This window comes from Protopterus annectens, chromosome 4.part0 (genome assembly GCF_019279795.1).
Source record: "Protopterus annectens isolate FY-2018-M chromosome 4.part0, PAN1.0, whole genome shotgun sequence".
NCBI classification, from domain to species: domain Eukaryota; kingdom Metazoa; phylum Chordata; order Ceratodontiformes; family Protopteridae; genus Protopterus; species Protopterus annectens.
Window position 1 is genome coordinate 84,965,847 of NC_056733.1, and position 15,418 is coordinate 84,981,264.

Here is a 15,418-nt window from a genome sequence, read left to right on the forward strand (position 1 = left end):
TTCAGATGAAGACTCTGAGGGCTCTGTCCACTCTGATAGCCAGGAAGAGCTCTTCCAGACCTATGAGGACTCGGATGCAGAAGATTCCATCCCTTCGGCCTCCCCTCCTGAGGATATTTCTTTTGGGGAAGTTCTGCACACCATGAGGGAACATTTCAAGTGGCAGGGTCAGGAATATTCTGATTCTAGGAAACGCCTTAGGACTTTCCTTAAGAAGCCTCAGCACAGGCCCTTAGCTATTCCTCCTGTACTAGATGTTCTGGATGATTTGTATTCTGACTCTAGTACTACCCCTGATTCTCTTCCTCCTGCTCCAGCCAAGCCAGACAGGTATTACAGGGTCCCAGAAACTCATTCCCATTTATTCAGGGCCCATACTGCTGATTTGGAAACTATTTCACAGGGGCCTAAAGGAGTTTCAGCCTCCACCTCAAAAAATCCTTTGCCCTCCAACAGGGAAGCAAGGTCATTAGAGAGATGGGGCAAAAAGGTTTAAACATCCACTACCTTATCTATGAGAGCTTTAAATTGCCTTTTTCATATGTTACAATATCAGGACTCTTAGAAGATTTGCAGAAAACATTAGCTTCTCCTGATCCTTTAGACAGGAAGACTTTGCAGGAAGCTGTACATAACACTCAGCAAGTAAGCAATCACTTCCTGCAGTGTGGATATGATGCACTGGAAGCTTCATGTAGGGCAGCTATGACAGGGGCAGTGATTCGTAGACATGCTTGGTTAAAAGATCAACCTCTACCAGATCATGTAAAAGCAAAACTTCTGGATGCACCTTTGGAAAAGAACAAGCTTTTTGGTGCAAATGCTAAGGATGTGTTAAAGACCATTGAAAAAAAGCAAAATCAGTTCAGACTGTGAAAGATTTCCTCCAGGTTCAACCCCCCAGATTCAGTAGGAATTGGCCTTCAAAAAACTGGTCCTTTCCTAATCCAGAAAGGTTTCAAAGGGGTAAGAACAGACGTGGCCGAGGAAGAGGCCAATACAGAGGCCCTTACAGGGGACGACAATGGCAGCCAGGAAACCAAAGAAGTGACGCAGGGGTTTCACCTGCTCAACAACCACAAACTCAATGACTTTCCTCTACTACCGCCTACCAGGGAACAACTAGAAGCTCCCTTGGGCGGGAAATTATCTCTGTTTGCAGAAAACTGGCACAGACTGACAAAGGACAAATGGATTTTGGACATTATAGACCGAGGGTACAGGTTTCATTTCCATACCTTACCAAGAAAACAAGGCATGCCAAACCTACCACAGAATCAAAGGGCAGAGGCTATCAAGCAAATCACTCTGCTGACTCGAATGAAAGCAATAGAAAGAGTTCCACAACAAGAACAGGGGTTTTACTCAAGACTGTTCCTTGTTCCAAGAAAAGAATCTCAATGGAGACCAATACTGGACTTGTCCGCATTAAACACCTTTCTCATAGTACCAAAGTTCAAAATGCTAACTCTACAGCAACTCCTTCCCATGCTGGGCAAGGAGTCGTGGCTGATTACTCTGGACCTCAAGGAGGCATACCTGCATGTCCCTATCAGACACAGCTGCAGAAGATACCTCAGATTTCTTGCAGGGCCAGAGCATTATCAATTCTCAGCATTGCCATTTGGCTTATCTACTGCACCCGGAGTATTTACAAAATGCCTGGCTTCAGTAATTGCTCATTGCAGGCTCCAGGGTATACAAATTTACCCGTACCTGGACGACTGCCTCATACAAGCGGACGACAAATTGATGCTGACAAAAAACCTGGATTATGTCATACGATTACTTCAAGCTCTGGGATACACAGTCAACTTCCAAAAGTCAAGACTGCAGCCATCCCAGCAAATAATCTTCTTAGGAGCCAAACTAGACACAGCCTCTCAGATGGCTTACCTGACAGAAGACAAGCAAGAGAAGTTAACTCATTATTTCAAAGGCTTAGCAAAACTCACCCAGATGACTGCAAGGAGATTCCTACAGGCCCTGGGTTACATGGCATCCTGCATTCTACTGGTTCCATTAGCAAAACTACACATGAGAAAGCTTCAATGGTACCTAAAAAGCATTTGGTCTCAACACAGCAACAACTTGGAGACAATCATACTACTCATTCCATGCCTACAAAAGGAATTCCTATGGTGGGCCTCGGTGAGCCAGGAAAACACAGGTATGTCATTCAAAAAACCACTGATAACACAGACCATGACTACAGATGCCTCAGACCTTGGATGGGGGGGCGCACATGGAAGGCAGGTGTATACAAGGACAATGGTCTCCAAAGGAAACACATCTGCATATAAACCAAAAGGAAATGCTGGCAGTAATGCATGCCATCGAGGCTTTTCAACACCAACTCCAGCAAGGCCATTTAATGATACGGACAGACAACACCACTGTGATGTGGTACATAAACAAGCAGGGGGGCACCCACTCTTATCCCCTTTGCAGACTGACAATGCAGCTTTGGGAGAAATTACTGAGCCTAAACATCCAGTTACAATCCCAGTTTGTTCCAGGAAAAGACAATGTGTTGGCGGACAGCCTAAGCAGGAATTTCACAGATCCACACGAGTGGAGGTTACATCCAAAGGCCTTCAGACAACTCACCTCGACATGGGGCAAGCCAGAAGTGGACCTATTTGCCTCTCACCTCAACCATCTTCTACCAAAATTTTGCACAAGGACATACCATCCAAAAGCTTGGAAAATAGATGCCCTCTCATTCAACTGGAACTCCCTAGCAATCTATGCATTCCCACCTCTGCCACTGATGTCCTCAGTATTACTAAAGATCAAAGCAGAGAAGCCCAAGGGAATCATAATAGCTCCGGACTGGCCAAGACAACACTGGTACCCACTATTACGGAGCATATGTCACACCAGGAGGTGGGCCCTCCCTCAGTGGCCTCTACTTTTGACTCAACACAATTTCGAAACACTGCATCCAAACCTTCAGACACTGCAGCTAACAGCCTGGGAGATCCCATAAATAACTTCAGCTTATCTCTTTCCAAGGAAGTTCAGCGGATACTAACAGAGGCTCGAAGACCATCCACCAGAAAGGTTTACTTAGCAAAGTGGAAAAGATTCAGCTATTGGAATACCAGCAAGGGACATGATGCATCATTGCTGAACATCCCACTTATCTTGGAATATTTGGCAGATATGTTAAAGAACGGCCTCTCATATTCTTCCATAAAGATACATGCATCTGCTATTTCAGCTAGATACAACACTGAGCCTCCTGTTTTCTCTCACCCTTTACTAAGACAATTCCTCAGGGGAGTCAAGAACATTAAGCCACCACGAAAGGCCCCAGTGCCAGCCTGGGACCTCAATTTTGTCTTAGAAAAACTGACTCTACCTCCTTTTGAGCCAGCAGCTTCAGTTGACTTGCAATTTCTCTCATGGAAGACAGCTTTCCTGTTGGCAATTACCTCAGCAAGAAGGGTTTCGGAGCTACAGGCCCTAATGGCAATACCACCCTTTATTATTTTCCACAGAGACAGGGTTTCATTAAGGACCAACCCTACTTTTATGCCAAAGGTGGTATCTAGGGTTTCTCTAAATCAAGCCATTCATCTGCCTGCTTTCTTCCCCAATCCTGAGAATAAGGGGGAAAGACTTTTGCATACCTTGGACATTCACAGACAACTTCGACATTACCTGGACAGAACCAAGGCCAGTAGGAAATCTGACCAACTTTTTGTAGCTTACGCCCCTGCAGTCCAAGGAAAAGCAATTTCAAAACAGACTATTTCTAAATGGATTGGACATTGCATCAGATTCTGTTATTCCTTTCATGGAAAGACTGTTCCAGCCAATGTCAGACCACATTCCACCAGAGCTACAGCCACCTCTACAGCATTTTTAAGAGGGGTGCCTACCAAGGACATTCTAGAAGCTGCTACATGGAGCTCCGTGCATACATTCTCCAAACACTACAATCTCCCCCTATATTCCAGATCCAGAGCAGGCTTTACTTCGGCAGTCCTGCAGGGTTTGATTGCCACACCATCTCTTTCCTAGAGTATACCTCCTCCCCCAGCTAAGCTATGGTATTCTACCCACATGTTATGACTGCAGTTGCATTCTTGAAGGACATAGTACAGTTTTGTACCTATCATAAATGTAGATGTCCGATAGACATGCAACTGCAGTCGGATTTTCCCTCCCTCCATACCCCTCTATGCCTAGGGTCCACTCCTATCCCTGTTTCTCTTAGCTGGGGATATCTGTTATGGTGTATTTGTTTTATTGCTCATTTATTTGTTTGGAATTCTGTTTTTGTCTTCCAATTTGATTACAGCCTTCCTTGGAGGGCACCTGGCATCTGGGGCAAGAAACACTGAAGAAAATGGCGTCGGCTGATGCTTATATACTCCAGCCGCTCTGACGTCGGAGAGAAATGCGACATCAGCCGACGTCGAACCCAGACTTTGGAATCCGGCCGACCGAGGGCTGCCTGAGGCAGGACAATCCCACATGTTATGACTGCAGTTGCATGTCTATCGGACATCTCCATTTATGGTAGGTACAAAACTGTACTTTTATCTTCTCAATATGTCTGGATTTATTCTCTTGTCTTCCTTGTCATAATGGCATGATTTGTTCAGGTTTTTATTTTAAAGGAGCTGTACATTTCTGTCTCTGCAACAGTCACTCCTTGTCTTCATGACCTTCAGTCCTACTCTAGTGCAGTAGAGTGAGTCCTCTACTTAGGAGTCCCTAAGTATGTTCCTGAATCACTAGCCTCTGGTGTTAAACTGTATACTTGTCTGCAATGAATATGAAATCAGTCCTGTCTTTATGAAAACAGCAGACGCAAGTGACCTTTGCAGACTTCAAACACAACAGTGTACTGAATGTGGACATACCATGGGTAATTCTTGTGTCTGGATCCCAGGCCATTAGACAGGCATGCTATTGACAGAGATTAGGTAGGCTAAAGGTTATTTATTTATTTTTACCCGCAAAGTAAGGCAGTAGAGTAATTCTTTTTCCTATTCTTGGTCACATGTTAAGAGCAGTACATAAGGATAAACTAGACCACTGGTGCAGGGTGTTGTGATAGAAAGGAGGTGTTTTCTTGTTACCTCGTTTTACCTCAACTAAGTAGGATGATGCACTGTGATGTAATAAAACTGCTTCAGGTTTTCATCCCTTCCCCAAGTGTTTCAGCAGTGACAGCAATGGACAGGTGACCTAAATTTCCTTTATGTGGTCAGCCACACAGGTCACTGGCATTTGATCATATTCTGAAAATGTTTTATTTTATTGCAAACTCTGTAAATACTTCACACTGAAGGCCAACTAATTTACTGTATTTTTAATCAGGGCTTGATCTGGACACTGCATGAACTGGTAGAGTAAAGCAAAAGTTTATGCTAGAGGCAACATACTACAGATTCCTGCAGCTGGTTTTAAAACAAAGCTAAAATAAACTGATTTATACAATTGCTATGTCCCCTCTGTTCATTCAAGTTAAGAATCAAACATATGTACTGAATGAAAGATGTTTTATTCTCATTTTAAATAAGTGTAAAACTTTGAAACCTGAGGTGGTGTTGCTGTGTGAATTGAGTAATTCAAACTATAAAGTCAATTTTCTAGTAACGTTTGATAGATTTAAAAACAGGAGGAAGACAATAACCTCATAAGAGGCAAAAGGGAAAATAACGTGATTACAGACAAGTTGTAGGATTGGAACTCTGTGGGAATAAAGCTTGAACACTATGCTTCTTAGAAGATAGTTTGGAATGAGTTACATACAGGGCTGCTCAGATGTGATCATGTGTCCTTTAATACAGGATAGAATCCATTACTCAGAATTACCATCTGTTTCTCATTTTTCTTATTTAGTACATTTTAAAAATTATTGTTCTGTAAACATCCAGTTTCATTTCTTAAAAATTCTCCCATATGAGCAATCCATGCTAAAAACAGAAAAAAGTAGATCTATAATGAAATCATATAATGAAATGATTACTAAGTGACTTAACAGAACATAGTTACTCAATTTCATTTTTAATGAAAAGAGGAACTAAGAATAGTTTATGGATGCCTGTATATTTCTAAGGCTGTAACTGACAAAGCGTTCCTGCTGACATTCACAAAATTGTGTGAGGGAGGGCTTGGCAAGAGAGAACAAACCAAGCAAGTTTGCTTCCAGTGAAGCCTGGTCATTTCTGGTGTGTTGTCACATCTGGTTAAGCCCAGAAACAACGCACCTGTGCTATAAACATGAAAGGATGAGCGATTATTTAGCGAAGAAAACCAGGTAATTAGCACTGTCCTAAAACCAGCTGTAAGACTAAGGAAAGTGGCAGTGCACCAACACATGGAAACAGCAGGATAATCTAAGGATGATGATTAGCTGAACACGTTAATAGTAAGGAGTGCAATTAAAGTTTAAAAACGCAAGGATGGTGATTAGCTGAACATGGAAATAGTAAACGGTGCAGTTAAAGTTTAAAAACGCATATCTATTTCTGTATCTCTCTTACCTAGCTGTCTATATATAGATTTTTTTCAAAAGGTATTAATGAAACAACTAGAGATGCTTGACAAAGAGCTAAGAAATGACCTGGCCTCTTTAGTGGCAGTTATCTAAGAATGCTGCATGGGTGATACCTTAGGCAACCTGGAATTCAAACTGAACAAGATGTATTAACTCATCAGTTCCATTTCCGTGATAACAGTCTCTCTTTCATATATGAAATTGCTGACAGTGCAGTTTGTTTGCATGCCAGCAAGGATTCATTCAGTGTTTGGGCTTTTCTTTTTTGTCTGTAGTTGTTTGGCTGTGGAGTTAGTGTTGTTAAATAAGGGGGTGGTGGATGTCAAAGCATCCCATCCCACTACACGGTTGTGGCAGGGGGGGGGGGGCATGTACACCGTGAAGAGAGCACATTACCTTGCGGATTTGACACCTGTGCTATGAATGGCTTGTCTTGCCTGGTTGACTTTCCAGACACTTTAAGCTCAGGGAAATACAGAGGGAAGCCTCTAGGTATCACTGTACTGCTCAGTCCCCCTAATTCACAAAAAATAACCTTAAACTGAAACTAGAAGGAATCATTTCCAGAGCTGCTCAGGTTCATACAAGTGATGAAACACTAGAGATTAGAAATAAGATGCTTCTAGATGACTTTATTGCATGGAAACTAATTGTGATCACCTTAAAAACTGAGATATCTATGTGGACACTGTCCTGAGGTGGATTGCCAAATGCCCAATACAGAGGTGTGCAGCCATGTTAAACATGCTATTCCATTATGTTCTTATGGTTTGCATGCCATTTTTTAAACATATTAGGTAGAGAATTTGTCTTGTATTCAGGAATCTGGTAATTTCCTTGATGATCTACCTTATAACTAAGGATGTTCTTCGTGTTTCACTGTTGCAGTCATCACATTTGGGTTATCCCTGCCAGGGTAGCCCTTGGCTAGCCCGAATACCAGAGACTTAGTGTTTCTGCGTCAGTTGCTGTCGCTTAAGGACTGACATCAGGTCATCAGTAATATAAAGTAAGGCAGCCGACACCATTACATCAGTCTTTCTTGCCGTGGAGCCCGAAGCAGAAGCAGTTCACACGAGTGCTGGTCGGCCACTACCTGAGTTTTCATCTACCGAATTGAAGTTGAAGTCTTCTAAAGCTAAGTACCCCATTGGGGATCCTTTTTTCTTGCACTAACCAATATCAGAAAAAGTTAATTGTCTCGCCTGTGGAAAACAAATACTACACCGAGACTTCCACTCTTACTGCGTCACTTGTTTAGGCCCAGACCACGACTTCCCCCATTGTCGCTTCTGTGCTTTATTCAGCGCCAGAACTATCTGTCGTCAGGTCCTTATTGTAGCCAGATATTTTCGTTTACAGTCCTCGAATTCTGATATGGCTTCGGTAAGTCATCCAACAGCAGCTCTTCCGAAAAAACTTAAAGATAAAGACAGAGACAGCACAGGTCCAAACCTTCCGACGACACTTCCGTTAAGCTAATTGTCAGTCTTCCAGTACTCAGTGAGATGCTTTTGCAACCCCTGATGCCTGCTTCAGTTGATTCGCAGGCCGCTACCAAGACCTTTTTGGAATCTGGTATGCCGCAAAAGTCTTCTTCGAGTAAGGATCCTGCAGTTGTCTCTACCTTGGATGGATCTGGAGCCACTGAGCAGGCACCGGTTTCCGAGGAAGTCCTTCGCACTACCGAATCTTGACACAAACTGACATCTTCTTTCATGGCTACAGTTCTTTCAAAAATGTCCAAGTTTCTTAGGCCCAAGGTTTTAACCACACCCAAGAAACAGACGACCCACTCTCAGGCACCTGCTACCTTTCTTCAGTCTCAAATGCTTAAAAGGGTGGAAGACCTTATGTTGATCAGGGGAAGCCAAGCTACCCCTCCAAAAGGAAAAGAGATCTGTCCCCTGGAGTTTTATCTGAACAAGAGTCAGATGAATCTGATGCAACTGACTATGGAGGCATTCAACCCCTCTCCACTTATGAGAATTCTGATGCAGAGGACTCCATTCCTTCAGCCTCTCCCCCAGAGGATTTTTCCTTTGGGGAAACCCTGCATACTTTAAGGGAGCATTTCCAATGGGAGAGTCAGGATTGCACTCAGTCTAAAAAGAGACTCAGGGAATTCCTAGATCTTCCACAACACAGACCCTTGGCCATCCCCCCAGTCCTGGATGTTGTGGAGGATGTTTTCCTCATATCCAGCTTGACTCCTGACACCCTACCTCTTGCTTCCAGAAAACCAGACAGGTACTATAGCGTCCCTGACTCACACAAATATCTTTTTAAAAATCCAACAGCTGACCCTGAGGTCATTTCTAAAGGGCCAAAAGGGATTAAAGCAACCTCTGCTAAGAATCCCACCCCCTCAGACAGAGATTCCCGAGCATTGAACAGATGGGGTAAAAAAGTATACACCTCAGCTACTCTTGCTACCAGGGCACTAAATTGTCACTTCCATATGCTGAAATCTCAGCAACATACCTTGGAACTCCTTAAACAAAAAATGTCTTCATTTCCTGCTTGGACAGAATCTAAAGATTTACAAGACTTAATGCATTCTGCAAGTCAAGTAACTAAACACACTTTGCATTGTGGTTTGACACTCTGCCAGACCATGTCAAATCTAAATTTTTGGATGCCCCCTTGCACAAAGATAACTTATTTGGCACTAAGGCAGAAGAGGTCTTAAAAAAGATGGAAGGAAAAGCAAAATTTATGCAAACAGTTAAGGATTTCTTACAGGTCCAGCCCCCTAGGTTCAGTCGGCATTGTCCCTCCAAGCACTGGTCCTTTCCTGCTTCAAGTAAACTATTCCAGCCTAGGCCCCAAGGAAACAGACCCCCCCCCCCAGACAGCAGCCCCAGGGAATGCAGAGATCTAAGTAGTAGACTACCTCCACTTCAAAACCAGGGAGTGCTAAGCCACCCCCTTATGGAAAGAACTCACAATGACTCACCTCCTCCACCCCCCCCCTGCCCACCTTCACTTACCCCTAGGAGGAAAACTCTTCTTTCACTCAAGCACCTGGGCCACCATTACCAAGGACCAGTGGGTTCTGAACATTGCATCTCAGGGATACAAATGTTCCTTCCACACCCTTCCAACCCCAAAAGGGTTACCAGATCTACCCAGGTGCTCACCCAAAGGATAATCTTCCTGGGAGCAAATCTGGACACAGCATCCCAGATGGCATACCTTACATCTGAGAAACAAATTTTCCTGACAGCCTACTTCCCTCAACTAGCCAGGAGGCCTCAGCTTATCTGCAAGGAAGATCCTGCAAGCTCTGGGGTTCATGGCATCTTGCATACTACTCATTCCATATGCCAGACTGCATATGAGGAAACTTCAATGGTACCTAAAGAGCCTTTGGTGTCAACACTCTCAAGACCTGGAAACTCTTCTTCCTATAATTCCTTGCCTCAAAAAAGATTTTCTTTGGTGGGCAACAGCATGCTTCCACAACAATGGACTGACCTTCCCCCCACCCCGCACCACCCAGACCCTCACCACAGATGAATCAGACTACGCTTGGGGTGCACACCCAGAGGCAGGTGCATACAGGGCAAATGGAGCCCACAGCAAATCCCTCTGCACATCAGTCTAAAAGAGATGATGGCTGTGCAGCACGACTTGATAGCTTTCAAACCTCTTCTCTCTCCAGAGGTTTTCCTGATCAAAACGGACAACACCACTGTGATGTGGTACATCAACAAGCAGGGAGGGACTCACTCCTACCCTCTGTGCAGGCTGGCCATGACCCTTTGGTTCACATCCTCTTCCATGCAACTACACCTGTTAGCACAATACCTACCAAGCTCTCTCAACTCTCTGGCAGACCAATTGAGCAGAAATCTTCTAGACCCACATGAGTGGCAACTCAACAGAAGTACCTTCACCCTAATAACTCAGAAATGGGGAACCCCGAAAGTCGACCTCTTTGCCTCCCACACCAACCATCAGCTCAGCAAATTCTTCACCAGTGAGCATCACTGCATGGCTTGGAAAGTGGATGCCCTGTCCTTCCCCTGGGTCAGTCTATCGGTCTATGCCTTTCCTCCCCTATCTCTCATCCCAGGGTACTGCTCAAAATAAGGGAGGAAAAACCAAGGATCATTCTTATAGCTCCAGACTGGCCCTGACAACATTGGTACCCCTTGCTGCACAGCCTGTCCCCACTGCCTCCATGGCATCTTCCTCAGATTCCAAACCTCCTGACCCAGAGGGAAAGGGAATTCATGCATCCCCAATCGCAGACACTCAGTTTGGCAGCTTGGCTTATTCCCTAACCCCGAACCAGTCTGCCATCCTCAGTAAACAGGTTCTGGATGTTATCCATGAGGCCAGACGTCCTAGCACAAGAAAGTCTTATACAGATAAATGGAAAAGGTTCTGCACCTGGATCCAGGCCAAGGGAGCCAATAAGGCACAGCTCTCCATCCCTCTCATCCTGGATTACTTAGCTGACCTACTACACAGTGGCCTCTCTTTCCCCTCTATAAAAATTCATGCCGCTGCTGTTTCTGCTCATTTTCCCACTGAGCAGCCCCTTTTCCTCACATCCTTTGATCAAACGGTTCCTCAGAGGGGATAGCAGCTTGAGGCCCCCCAGAAGGGCACCAACACCAGCTTGGGACCTTAACTTTGTCATGGAAAAACTCACCCTGCCGCCTTTCGAACCAGCTTCTTCTGCAGAGTTAAAATTTCTCTCCTGGAAGACAGCAATCCTTCTGGCCATCACTTCAGCTAGAAGAGTCTCTGAGCTGCAAGCACTCATGCAGACAGGGTATCCAGAACTATAACCCATCCTTCATGGCCAAGGTGGTGTCCAGTGTCACTGTCATCTAATCCATTCATTTGCCCACCTTCTTTCCTAATCCCCAGACCAAGGGGGAAAGGATCCTTCACTCTCTAGATGTGCATAGACAGCTCAGATTCTATCTGGACAGAACTATATCCTTCAGAAAGTTTGATCAATTTCTGGTTAGCTTTGCTACAGGGGCAGAAGGCAAAGCCATCCTCAAGCAGACCATTTCCAAATGGATAGCACACTGCATCCATTTCTGTTACAAACAGCATGGAAAGCCTCCCCCCAAGGTCAGGACACACTCCACCACAGCAGCTTTCCTCAGAGGAGTCCCCACCAGGGACATCCTGGAGGCTGCCACCTGGATATCTGTTCACACTTTTACCAAGCATTACCACCTGATTCTCTTCTCCAAATCCAGGGCAGGGTTTGCCCTGCAGTCTTGCAGGGCATCCTAGCCAGTCCTTAGTTCCCTTGACTGCCTCCAACCATTTCCTCAGCTTTGGGAATCTACCCAAATGTGATAACTGCAATAGTGAAACACGAAGAACATAGTACAGTTGTGTACACTTACCATAAATGTAGATGTTGGAGTGTATTCACTGTTGCAGTCCTGGTTTCCCTCCCTCCATCCCCCTTTTTTCTCTTTCTCCTTTTATTACCATTCTTCCTTGTTGTTCTCCTTTCCTTATAAGGGACACATTGGTATTTATTTTCCACTGGTAGGGTTCTTGCACCAGAATATGGCCTCCTACTTTGGGGGTTCCTGACAGGTTAGGGCAAGAAAAACTGATGTAATGGCATCGGCTGCCTTACTTTATACTACTGATGACTTAACATCAGTCCTCAAGTGACAGCAACCAACACAGAAATACTAAGTCTCTGGTATTCGGGCCGGCCGAGGGCTATCCTGGCAGGGATAACCCAAATTTGATGACTGCAACATTGAATGCACTCAAACATCTACATTTATGGTAAGTGTACACAAGTGTACTTTTTACAGATATTCTTTAGAACAGTCTTACAAAAGCTATAAACACATAACCATCCTGCGGTGCCCCTCCCAAGTTAGGCCATAGTCAAGGCTTTACCCCTCAGCCACGGGAGCAGCTGAGGACCTTCTGATTTTCCATCTAAGTGACCCAGGTGTGATTAGTCACTCAGCTGACTGAAGCAGTGACAGGGGACGATACATCTGCGTATTCTGGCTAGAAGTGCTCTTGTCAGTGATGATTCCTAAGGGGAGGCATGGTCCAAAGAGGGGAGTTGTCCTCTGACTTGGTCAATGAGTGGTGGTGGGGGGGGGGGGTTGGGAAAGAGAGTGGGTAGAGAAAAACCCTCCGCAGGGTGAAGCAGAAACTGCTGAGCCCCCAGGACATCCTTAGGCTCCACAACTGTCCCATCAGTACCAGAGTACTCTGGGGGTAGGAAGATGTCTGGTAGATGCACCATGGATGAAGAGCGCTGGGAACAGGCTGGTAAGATGAAGTCCTAGGGGACTAAACAAAAGTAAAATCAGAAGGTCCTTGGTTCAGTCCTGGGTTTCAGCAGTGAATACATTTTAGGGATTTCAGACTGGTGCAGTAGAAGAATGCTGGGTCCAGAAGTCTGAGGTCGATGGATCAAAACCCATCCACGTAGAGCATTCCTGTCCCTATTCAAGCACAGCTTGGATCTAATAATGGAAAACAGAAAATTTGCCCCAGGACGGCCCCCTGTACAGAAGCAGCTCCTGAATGCTTTATCTCATGCATGGGTCCCTCAAATTATCTGTGGTATTATTCCAGTTATTCTCAATAGGGGTAATATACAATTATTGACCATGGGATGGATAAGGCCTATCTACAACCAAATGGGATATGTTATTTTGATCATATAAAGGGAAACTGGATAGGCTTAAAATAGCCCGCAAGAGCAGCTAACCTAGTACTTACCTATGAACCTATAAAACCATCATCTGGTGTACAGTTAAGAAAAGACTGTCTGTTGGCCCAGAGGATTGAGACTGTGAGCTGCTTCTGGTAGTCCAAGGTTTGAGTCCCTCAGACTCCATTTGCTTACTGTACAACTGTGAGCAAGTCACTTAGTAAGATAATGATCTAGCTCACTTAGAAAATTGGGCTAGGCTGCTTAGTGGTTTCCTGAACTACATGCCCAGTAGCCACTTATGATTCTGTAAACCTATATTAACAATCACTTAATCATTTTGGCTGCATACAGTGAAAAAAGCAGTTGTTTTCTGATTAAGATGCAGAAAATCATTTGAAAGTAACCTGACCCAGCTTTAGACATAGATGTAATATGGGTAGGCTCCTCAGAACTGTCATTTAATGTAGTGTTTTTCTGTTATTGGAGTTAATTAACTTTTCTAGTCATTAGTCATTCATTTCTTTATATATTTATTATTTATGTGCACTGTATATTTTTTGCACAAAGCTGTAAAATATTGTCTGCATATTTAATTTGGGTTGATAGTGGAGACAAACTCTCTGTACTGTGCTTTTACACATTTAATTAAAAAGAAAAATAGTGCCTATAAAACTAATAACTGTCTTTAGTCAGACATTTTCCTGAGAAGCACTTTTGCATTTATTTGCTGTAACCTAAAAGTTTGCCAGATTTTTATTCTGTTCTTCCAAGACACATTGACAATTTTTTTAATGTTCTTCTTCTTCTTTCGGCTTTTCCTGGTTAGGGGTCGCTACAGCGGAACTCCGGTCAGCTAATGATTGGCAGTAGATTTTTACAGTGCCGAGGTGCTAGCCTGATGCCCAACCTTCAACGAAGGCACGCCCATTCACGCATGTCTTTCGAACACCACTCGATCGCGGGGAGGACATGCAGACTTCAGACAGAAGGTGCCCCAGCCGAGAATCGAATGGCAGAACCTCTTACTGTGAGCAACAATGCTACCGCTGCACCACCGTGGTATTCATTGACATTTTTTTTAATAATGATCTAGTACAATTCAAAAGTATACTATATGAAGTCAGAGGAAGTTCATACATTTTGGGAATTGACATTTTTTTTAATAAATTCTCAAAATGTATGACTTTCCTCTGACTTCATATAGTATGCTTTTGAATTGTACTAGATCATTCTTACCACAGACAGTGATGTCATAAACCTGAGTGAGGAAGTTAGTTTGCAGGCACTGATAAGTGAAAGCCTTGAGTGTAGCTTGTATTATATCTAGAAAACTCTAGTAGAGAGCTACTAGGCAGTCATACAGGATGAGTATGTTAGCAGATTTTTTTTTTTTTTTTTTTGCCAGTTGCTTTGGACTCTTGGACTAAAATGTTGCTGCTTGCTGGTCTATGATAACTGGGTCTCTTGACTTTTAATGTTTATTATTAGAATGCTTTTTATTGACGTTTGCTTTGTGTCTCTGTCTCTCTGCCCTTCTGTGGTTTTGTCACTGTCTCGCGAGTCAGTGGAAAAAAAAAGCGAAGCTCAGCATTTTTTCCGCTGTCTCGCAAAGCCATCTTCAATAAAAAGCTTTCCAATAATGACAGAGGGGGACAGTATTTTACTCTCTAAGTAAAATATTGCCCAACTGTCATTAGCGATACACGCACCAGCTCCACTCTGAATAATTTACAGATACACACACACACACACAGTCTCGCATCTTCATACATCATTTCCTTCACGCACACACACCAGATCCATTCAGGATAACCTAGAGATATACAGATATGTGGGCACACAAGCACACTAAGTGGGATGCACTGCCACCAGATGAAAGTAGTTGCCTCACACAGACTTTTGAACAGGGAAAGGAAGTGTGTAGCTCGTGGTGGTATACTTGACAAGTCCTACTTTGATACTCCATGAAACACTAGCACTAGCTTTGTTTTATAATTTTGTATTCGATTGCTGGGAGATTAATTTTTCATGCAAATCCAGCTGACTCATAAGAGGCAGCTCATATCACATATACAATTCTGTAGCAGATCATAAGGAAATAAGGAAAAAAATGCCCTTTTCAGATCACTGCCTGTTCATAATTTCATAGGTGTATATTAGGCTAATGGCCCTGGGGCTTTTACAAGCCTGGCATCATGCCACCCAACCTTAGTACC